Source organism: Dermacentor andersoni, chromosome 11, assembly GCF_023375885.2.
Source record: "Dermacentor andersoni chromosome 11, qqDerAnde1_hic_scaffold, whole genome shotgun sequence".
Classification (NCBI taxonomy): Eukaryota; Metazoa; Arthropoda; class Arachnida; order Ixodida; family Ixodidae; genus Dermacentor; species Dermacentor andersoni.
In genome coordinates, this window is record NC_092824.1 from 102,504,419 (window position 1) to 102,515,374 (window position 10,956).

General features: G+C 45.3%; 1 long non-coding RNA gene and 1 other non-coding gene across 2 annotated transcripts in view; one reads left to right on the top strand and one right to left on the bottom strand.

Moving 5' to 3' along the window:
- Positions 1-8,235, bottom strand: part of LOC140214022 (uncharacterized) — a 58,932-nt gene extending 50,697 nt beyond the window's left edge. The window contains exon 1 of the long non-coding RNA XR_011890922.1: positions 7,879-8,235. This is a non-coding gene — a long non-coding RNA (uncharacterized lncRNA). The remainder of the gene's footprint in view (positions 1-7,878) is intronic.
- Positions 3,772-3,846, top strand: TRNAS-GGA (transfer RNA serine (anticodon GGA)). Its single transcript has one exon. It is a non-coding gene; the product is annotated as a tRNA-Ser (tRNA).
- Positions 8,236-10,956: the final 2,721 nt, after the last annotated feature.

Sequence of the window (10,956 nt, forward strand, 5' to 3'; positions counted from 1 at the left end):
GGGTCTTGTAGATGACCTCGTTCGCGCTCACTGTGCGCACTTAGCACGGAAACAAATTACAAATAAAAACCAGCTCCGTTTAGCATTTCAAAGCCAGTTTTCAAGCCCTACACGATGTCATAGTTCAGTAGGGCACAGCGAACGTGAGGTGCCTACGCGCATAGAATTGGATATCGACGTCACTCTAGAACTCGTACATAAATGTAAATGTGCTGACGTCAGTGTTCTTTCTGGAAATGGTCTTTATTCACTGGAAACGGCATCCGAATGGATTCGGCGAAGAGAAGCAGGGATCATCACAGTAGCGAAATGCGCCAAGTAAAATGAAATTAGGTACAACAAATTATTTACTATGAAAATTTTATGAAATAATATTAAGCAATTACGTTAGTTGATCTCCCATGCTTTCAGTCTCATTCGGCAGTGGATGGCATGGAGCACGCTAGCAAAAGGCAGCAGGGAAGTGAAAGCTGAATGTTTAACTTTGTCATATGCTATATGGTTATGCAGCTAAGTGTAGCGATGAATAATGGGCAGTTGTGTTTGCCGGTTGTCTGCTTTCCAGTCACAGCTTCAACGTCACCATAAGATGAAGAAAATCATATGGCGAGGTAGCATCTTACGGTGCTACTGCGGATCAACCTCCAGCCTTCTGGTTCATGTGCGGGCTTACCACACCGCCATCGCACAGCTTTAGCGATAAACGATTGCTATGAGGCTCCATGAACAACAAAGGCACCGAGATGGGCGACATCAGTGCAAGTATTTCGGAGGCCACAATGGTCAATACCGCTGCGGACGCGGAGTAGGCTGGATGCAGATGAGCACAATATTCGAGATGCAAGGTGGTGGTGTCAGTTGCGAGAGGCCAGCTGCTGTCGGTATAAATCAGTGCAAATAAAGTCGCTGGTCCGCTGGTTATTCAGCTTTCTTGCACTCGAACAACGATTATCTGGTGCCAACCATATCATATCTTACATAGTAGCGGCTACAATTTTTACTCTTAAGGGGCGCTGCTGTGGCCTTTACTCGCAAGCGCATGGATAACCAATTACTACTTAATGGCCGAGCCCTTCCCTACGTACAAGCAAAGCAATTTCTGGATGCCTTGATCGACCGTAACCTCTCCTGGACACCGGAAGTAACAATGTTATGGGGGCGAATCTCCGGCGCATACCACATTATTAGTTTTCTTGCGGGATCTCGGTGATGCAGCGACTGCCGCTCGATGGTGACGCTTCATAATGCTTACTTTGGCGGCCTCCTGCGCTATAGCCTTCTTATAGTGCAGCAACTGTCCCAAACTAACAATAAAAGCTAGGAATCGACACGTAACAATTGCCTGCCTGTCTATCTCGGTCTTGCGAAAGGGTTCGTCTTGTAGATTACCAACAGCTGAGGCTAACTGCTTCAGTCCTAACCTGCTACGAAACCAGAAAACGACCCGCTTGCATATAAGCTGCGTGGTTCAAAACGCAAAATAATTCCAGATTCAGGCAAGCTGTCGGCGAAATGCGACTTACTATCCCCAAACAGGTACCACGGATGATGTCATTACCGTTCCCTCTGTGGATGCTGTTTCCCCTGCACATTCGAAAGTACATCCCTGAAAGAGTCCAAGAAGAACATGCCTCAAGCAGCCATTTTACACACAACACTGGCTTCCATGATCGTGAAGTACTACACTACCAGGCACATATTTGCTAATAATTCCTCTACACAACATAGCTCTCCCTGTAGTCTCTTCGTTCCTTCCACAGGCCAGACATTTTCATTGCGTTTAGGGAGAATATTGTAACCTACATCGTCTCAGCTGCATTCGATGGAACCTGCGATGAAGTAGGTAGTAGGGGAATTTCAACAGCACCGAACACCTTTCACAGGCAACATCAATAGTTAACAAGCTTGAGCGATATCGCCCCTGGTGGCTTCACTCGCTCCAGTATAGGCGGCGGCTGGGACTGCCACTCTAGAAGTTTTATATAACCTCCCTGAGCTACATGCAAGGCTACATGTTGGGACACCTGGTGCAATACAATGCAACTACAATGCAAGGTGCGAACGTATCGACACTGGACGGCGCGCCTGTCACATCGCGTGAAAAATGGCACGATACGATGCTAATCATGATGACGGGGATTTCTTGGCATTCCCTTAAAAATTTGACGCTAACAAAGTCACCTAGCCCGCTTGATTTATACAGGTTCGCTATATACATGTTTTTTTTTCTTCTAGCATCTGTTGCATACATATCCTTAATTTTTTTTCTTCCTCAAACCTTCTCTTAAATATCTACCTTCTACCACTACCTATGCAACTGTGCATGGCGTGCCTCCTTGTGCAATAATACGCAACTGCAGTACAAAATGCCCACGTATCGACGCTATGCAGCATGAATCTCACATCGCGCAAGAAGTGGCATGACACGATGATAATCATTATTATTATTATTATTATTATTATTATTATTATTATTATTATTAATATTATTATTATTATTATTTATTGGTATCCCCATTGAAAATGGGTGATGACCGTCACCTTGACTGCTTGATTTAATCGGGTATGCGATACATATTTCTCATTAGAATAATTCTTATACATATCAATAATCTTATTCTTCCTCAAGAATTTACTAGTTACCTTGTACCACTACCTATTCAACGGCTACATGGCGGCTCGCATGGTGTAATAATATGCAAAGGCAATTCAATGTAAGCACGAATAGACGCTACTGGGCTCGCGTTCCACATCGCAAGACAAGTGGTACGATGCAATTTTATGATGACGACGATTTACTGGCATCCCCTCTGAAACGGGGTGCTGATATAGTCACCTAGCCAGCTTGATTTTATCGGGTATACATGTTCATTTGTTTGTTTGTTCTCATTGTAGATTTTTTATACACCTCCCTTATTTCTTTTTCTCCCTCATACCCTTTTCTTCCCGAAAAAGGTGTTTCAATGAAGACTCAGTTTTCAGAAATGATTTTTAGGGCAGACACACTCAACTGCAATACCAACAAATTAAACCATCGAAACACTAAGCCACACCTATATATAATTTCTATTGATTACCTTAGACCGCGGCCACGGCTGTGTTGAAGGTGGCCATTATTAAGTTTATTCGTGTCGTCGCCAAAGGTCATTATTAAAAAAACGCCACCATTACTATTGGGTACATTGCTATCTTACTTAGAGAACCGCACTACATAGGATATAGGCATTGATTCGTATACGTCACAGGCGCGTGAATCTCGGCTTGTAGGCGACCTCGTGCACACGCCCTCTGCGCACTTAGCAGGGAAATAAATTAAAAATGAAAACCAGCTCCGTTTAGCATTTCAAAGCTTGTTTTCAAACCCTAGACGATGTCATGGTTCAGCAGGGCCCAGCGAACGTGAGGTGCCTACGCGCATAGAATTGGATATCGACGTCACTCTAGAACTCGTACTTAAATGTAAATGTGCTGACGTCAGTGTTCTTTCTGGCAACGGTCTTTATTCACTGGAAACGGCATCCGAATGGATTCGGCGAAGAGAAGCAGGGATCATCACAGTAGCGAAATACGTCAAGTAAATGAAATTCTTTTCTTTCGAGGAACCCGTATGGGTTTCCTTTGTAGCAATTGCTACGAACGGGTGGATGTCTGATTTTCCCTTTATTCATTACTCCTCTCCACCTTGCGGGTTTCCGCAGAACTACTACGTCAAACTCTTGCTTTTGCTTCGTGTTGTCGACAAATTCGACTTCGCCCTGCCATCTGCTAGCCGCCTGGTTAGCTCAGATGGTAGAGCGGCTGCCCCGGAAAGGCGGTGGTCCCGGGTTCGAGTCCCGGACCAGGACGAATTTTTCTTCAACTATGAGGCTTTTCTTTCGAGGAACCCGTATGGGTATCCTTTGTAGCAATTGCTACGAACGGGTGGATGTCTGATTTTCCCTTTATTTAAAATGAAATTAGGTACAACAAATTATTTACTGTGAAAATTTTATGAAATAATATTAAGAAATTAAGTTAGTTGATCTCCCATGCTTTCAGTCTCATTCGGCAGTGGATGGCATGGAGCACACTAGCAAAAGGCAGCAGTGAAGTTAAAACTGAATGTTTAACTTTGTCATATACTATATGGTTGTGCAGCTAAGTGTAGCGATGAATAATGTGCAGTTGTGTTTGCCGCTTGTCTGCTTTCCAGTCACAGCTTCACCGTCACCATAAGATGAAGAAAACCATATGGCGCAGTAGCATCTTACGGTGCTACTGCGGATTAATCTGCAGCCCTGTGGTTCATGTGCGGGCTTACCACAGCGTCATCGCACAGCTTTAGCGATAAACGATTGCTATGAGGCTTCATGAACAACAAAAGCACCGAGATGGGCGGCATCAGTGCAAGTATTTCGGAGGCCACAATGGTCAATACCACTGCGGACGCGGAGTAGGCTGGATGCAGATGAGCACAATATTCGAGATGCAAGGTGGTGGTGTCAGTTGCGAGAGGCCAGCTGCTGTCGGTATAAATCAGTGCAAATAAAGTCGCTGGTCCGCTGGTTATTCAGCTTTCTTGCACTGGAACAACGATTATCTGGTGCCAACCTCTTTGAGATAATATTCCAACAATGTGGTAACACTCCCTACCCTTCCTCCCCTCCTCATCTTCTCATACCTGCAGGATTTGTACGAATATATCCGGTCACCAGTAGTTTGTTCACCCAGAAATAACCACATTACGAATAGAGGCCGAAAAAAGGGTAAAAAGCGCCTACTTCACCAAATGGCTTAGCGAAGCCATCACGACGTGCTTACATTAAAGGGAAATGAAAGAAAAAACTAAGTCACTTTAGCCTGATCAAGTCTTCTTTCAAAAATATATTTCTGTAAAGTGCACTAAAGCCAAATTTCTGTTTTACAGGCGCGCGCTGATAACCCGGCGCCGGCAGGAAGGTGTGACGTCACGACTGTCTACGCATTTTCTGATATTTGGGCCGTTGTGACTCACTAAAGGCTCTCGAAACCTTCTAAGTTTAACCTTTCACTCTCTTAGAATATAGTGCAGTACGTCTTTACTTACAAACATTAGCTGGACTAGAGCTGATGACGTTAAAATCCATGACGTCAGGATAAGCTAGTGCAGGGAGCTCAAGGTGTCCTTGACACCTTTCTTTCGTACTTGCGCCTTTTCTGGTTGACCAAATCTCCTCAGAAAGTGGATTTTCTTTAGGGATAATGTGCAAGGATAATGCACTGCACCACAACTTTTTTCCCTCTTTAATGTCTCTTTAGAAAAGTGTACCATGATGTCATTCAGTGCCTTATCACTGTTTTCATGTCATTCACTTTGCTCGTGTACTCAGTTCTCTGGCCTTTCCTAGACAAACACCGAAAGCATTTCGGTGGAATGATAATTTCCCCTAGGTAAAGAATATTGGTGAAGTTGTGTTTCGCTCCTCTTGACTTGGAAAAGAAAAACCCCAAGAAATACCATCTTATCGCCATGTCGAATTTTGGTTCTTTGTTAGATGTTCCTGTCCTTATAGATAGACACTAGGTAAAATACACTACCGTTCAAACAACAAAATAAGCTAAGGTGACTCCCTGCAAACAATTTAAGTGTCTCCATCGAGCCTAAAACAATTTATTAAAGATACCAAGGCTCATCTAATGTAAGCTACCACGGAGTGATGCAGTGCGGCTAATCGCTCAAAATAGCCTTTAGGCCATACCACTCTCTACAGAAGGACCCTTTCATTATGCTTTCGATAGGAAAATACTGAAAGCTACATCTCTAAGAAAAATGGGTGAACATGCATCATCTATTAACACTCCCGCGTGAAACCAGTGACTATAGATGACATGCTCAATGTTGCCAAGGTGTCGCATCAGCCGTTAGGTTTTATTCGAAAGCTTTTAACCTTATGCCTACACGTTGTAGCACCAGGTAAAAGTTAAAATTATGAGGGTTGACGGGTCAAAACCACGATCTGATTGTGAGGCACGCCGTAGTAGAGGACTCCTAAAATTTCTACCACCTGACGTTTTTTAACATGCAGCTAAATCTGAGCACACGGGTGTTTTCGCATTTCGCCCCCATCGAAATGCGGCCGCCGTCTGGGATTCAATGCCGCAACCTCCAGCTGAACACTATAGCCACTAAGCAACCACGGCAGGTTGCAGTGACGGCGAAGGACCAGCAACGTTGTCCTAATAAATTAAGATAAGAACATAACTCACGAATTAGCAATTCAAGAACGCCTTCAAGCAAATACGGAAGATATTTAAACCTGACATTTCGGAACCAACTCTGCTCCCTTCTAAAACGTTAACAACTGATCATGGCCAGTGTAGCCTTTTCTTTAAACCTATATAATATGGAAAGGGCAGTGGAGGAAGAGTTTTATTGGGCACGGTACCTGGTGTCATTGACCGATGAGGAAACCGAACGTGAACAAGACAGGAGTGCGGACCAAGTGGCGGCGCTGGTACCGGAAACTGGCGGCTGTTTTTTCTGCCACGGCGTCTTTGTAAATCATTAGCTTTTCTTTGCTCGTTTCTCAATTTCGCAGGTTTGGCGCCTTCAGCAGCGAGATAAATCAGAGAGGCCTCAGAAGGTGCTTCCAGAGGTGAGGTGTGTTCGGCTACATGATGGTTTCCTGTAACACCAGGAAGCCTGGGTGGGTGCTGGTTTCCTGCGCGTAGGGTTTCCAGGAAACCCCACGCGCATTACCCACCGATTGCGCCCGCAGTACAGTGGAAAAATTCCTTAAAGCTTCCCGTAGTCATCGTCATTCAATTCAGCTCATGTCTCTATTCTCAATTCATCATCGTCATTGCGTCATTGTCATGCATTGTCATGAATCGAGTACGATAAGATTGATAACCCAAAAGGGTTGATAAGGGTCGTATCTAGTCCGATAGTGTTTACAACGACCGATAAGGGTTCAGATGGGTTTATACTGGTTGGATCGTGTTTCATAAATTACCTATGCCACCGTGCTGCGTGGAGATAAGCAACTGGCACAATGCTTACGCATAGCTAGACAACTCCCAGAGATGTTTCTGCGTGCATTTTTTTCTACTGCAGCAAAAACCTCCGAAAATTCGTTATAGCTTTGGTATTGCTCCTAGAAAAGCAGCAAAATTTGTCTCGCCTTACTAGCCTTTTCGGTCAATGTCGCGGAGAATATAAAGCAACGGTGTATGGCTTTCAGGACTGCAGTCTTGAGCCGATGCGCCTATATATTGTAACCATTTCTGAGGAATGTTCAGCTAAGAATTGTTTGCGAAATCTTTCGACTTGCATATTGCGCATGGAATATTTGCCACCCGCCGTGGCTGCTTAGTGGCTATGGTGTTCGGCCGCGATGCACAAGGTCGCAGGATCGAATCTCGGCCACGGCGGCCACATTTCGATGGGGGCGAAATGCGAAAACACCAGTGTACTTAGATTTAGGTGTACGTTAAAGAACCCCAGGTGGTCCTAATTTCCGGAGTCCCCCACTACGGCGTGCCTCATAATCAGAAAGTGGTTTTGGCACGTAAAACCCCATAATGTACTTTTTTTAAATATTTGCCCAGCGCAGCAGATATGAGCGCCCTGCGCGACTGGCTACAGCGCTTGTTCCACCCGTTCATTCTGGGTTACCGCAGCCCCCGTTCAAATAAAGCAATAGCGAAAGAGTTGGAGACAATGGCTCCTAGACGCGTTAGCGAAGTGTATCGGTGAACAGGCACGTCCTGCGTGTCGCGTTCGACGTGCTTTTTTCCACATTCACCTTGGCCGATTGTCGCTCGCACCGTCGGGATTGTTTCCATCGTCACGTCACCTATAGCTGTTACATTTGGTCCTGCGCTTATACCCTTCTGAGCAACGGTAACCTTGCTTACCCTTCGTCCGCGGCGAAGTGTAAAACTTGGCCTGGAGGCTCCGGCCCGCGTTCAAGCAGCGGGCACAGCGCGCCCTTTGCAGGCTTCCTGCGCTGTCGCTCATGTTGTCACATGTTGCTGATGAAATCGGGGATGGCGCCGAATGCTATATCCGTCCAAAAAACTGCAGCCAAACACGTGGTGGAGGCGGCACACGAGCACATCGCAGATATTAAAGGGTTAAAACGACCTAAGTGTCTCTCGCAAGCGCCGCAACTGAAGGAGGCGGAGGGTGGAAAGGTATCAGGGAGGCGACTGGCCTATCTGGCACGCCAGGCCCGCAGCGTCGGCTACGTCACGCCGGAGACGCCACGAGGGCCGAAGTTCTCGCGCCGAGCGTAGGGAGTGCATACATACACTCTTAGACAAATTGACACCCCTGGGGTGTATATTTGACACAATGATAATCGTGATCTGCCTTGCTTGCGTTACCGTTCTTAAAAACGCTGCGCTCGCTACTTTCTTGCCGAGAATGCTATGTCATGCCGGTAACTAGCTTGCCGTTCGTGACTTGAAAGTACCGGGCTCGCAGCGTCAGACAAGATGCGGACAAGACAGGTGACGATTATTATTGTGTGGCAAGATACGACGCAAAAGGTGCAATTTTGCTTAAAAGTGTAGTAATCACACGCGTACGTAGGCTTCCTAGCAGCCCACGGTGCTGCGGCCCTTAGGAGCGATATTTTTTGGGCGATAACTTCCGGAAATGCTCAGAGATATACGTATATACTATCGACATCGTGACATTTCTTGTGACTCAGCACTGGACTTGACTTGCTGGCACAGCGCCAGAGACGCTGTCTGCCGCGTACGCGGACAGCGTATATAGGTCAGTAGATACTTATGGAATGATAGCACGTCGTAAGGTTATTGCTTTGAAGCTGTTTTGAGCGAAGTATAAGGATCTGTGAGCGCAAGCACCGAAAGCGTAACTGCTAAAGAGCAAAAGACAGTCGCCACAGCTTCGTCGCAACCTATAGAACTACGTGACTAGGTATTAGTCAGGCAACTCAATTAGCACGGACAAATTCTGCGTTTTCCGGCATACTGAACCCTAACAAACACTATTCCCATAAATGACACGCCATACTACGCTATATAGGTTGTCCCACATAATTTGAGCAAAGTTTTCAAAATGAAAGGTACTCCGGACGCAAGTTGAACCAAACGCATAATGTTGTCACGGGCCTAGAGTTACTCAGGCTATATTTTTGTGTTACCCTTAACTAACGGATCAGTTATATTTAATTAATCAACTTTTTAAGTATTGGCTGCAACCCCAAGTGTGATATGCAAAGTTATAGAGCACCTTGAGAAACTTGTCAATAAATTGTTTCCATCATGAAATATCTGACGTGGTCCTTTCTTCTGCGTTCCAAAGAAAGCCTGCAAAATATTTAAAAATACCACGTCACAGGGCGCTTGCGCACTGTTATTGTGCTGCTCTCAAGCGTGCGATGGATGAACAAGGTCGCCAACGCTCGGCCAGCAGCCTGCATTTGCACCGTCACGCGATGAGATCCGCATGCCCAGATGTCTACACCAGATATAACGCCCTGTCGCGGGCCAGTCTCGCTGCAGCCGACCTTGTTCATCCATCGCACGCTTGAGAGCAGCACAATAACAGTGCGCAATCGCCTCGTCACGTCGTATTTTTTCATATTTCGCGAGCTTTCTTTGTAATGCGGAAAGAAGGACCACGTGAGATAGATCGTATTGGAAACAATTTATTGAGAGGTTTCTCAAGGTGCTCTACAACTTTGCGTATCACATTTGGGGTCTGCACCCAATACTCAAAATGTTGATTAATTAAACATAACTAATCCGTTAGTTTAGAGGAAAATAAAAATAGGCTGATTAACTCTAGGCCAGTGCGACATTATGCATTCGGTTCAACTCGCGTACGGAGTGCCTGTCATTTTTAAAACCTTCGCTCAAGTTATGCGGGAAAACCTGCATAACACGCTCATATACGAAAATCATGGACAACGTGATCAAGCTCCGCCTTTGATAGCTGGCTGTTGTCGCCGCATTATTGGTTACCGCTCACTTCGACAGCTTGAACTTCACAAACTACCAGGGAGTCAGAAGTTCTCGCGTGATGAGCTATTTAAAACTTGCGTGTGGATCAGTTCATAAACAGTGCGCGCTGTCATTTATACGAAGAGAGGGCCTCGAATCATAGGCGCTGAATATGGGGGGGGGGGGGGGGGGGGGTCCGGAAGCCGAGCCCCTTCCGAAGTTTTCCGCCGGGGGCCTCCAGCGATTACGAAACCTAAGCCTCCCCCCCCCCCCCCCCCATCCCACCACACAACACGCACCTAAAATGTCATTACCAGTGTTTTGTCACCCACATCATTTGAGGTTTCCTTTGACTTGTCCCTAGATTTCCACCTAAAATTTTATCTGCGCTAATAGCTTACTGCATCATTGTTGGCGCGGACGTGCACGACTTCTCATTCACAATTTCCCTTTATTTCTTCCAATCCTGATAATATGATCGCCAGCGCATTAGAATCATCAGCGACGATTGCCTCATCCGTATTTTTTTCACTTCAACATGGTTTCAAATTTCCACTGTAAGCACCCTGCACATGCACAATACATTTAAATACAGACACTGGACAAAGTTGATTATATTTTTGAAAACCGAGGAGATAGCCTATTAACAATTATTTCTAAAGTTATGGATAAGCCTACGCATAGATAATGAATATGTTGCTGTATGTTCACCTTGCTTCAAATTCCTTTTCGTGCCTTTTTGACCCTAAAGAACCTGCAGACTTCAGTGATCCCTTGAGCAGAGTCTTTTGTCAACGGTGTGTGAAAGGCCCCGCGAATGATATGTGTTTCAGTATTGCATCTCTTTCCAGTAAGCAATGCTAACGACTCCTCCAAAAAAAAAGAGAAACTCCTTTAATAAGTTACAACATTACAACATTTATTAGGGATATAAACATCGAAACTTCCATGCAGAGGTCATAAAATATGCAGGCTGTTCCAATTGACTATCATGCACAAACATTTTAAAAAAGATCA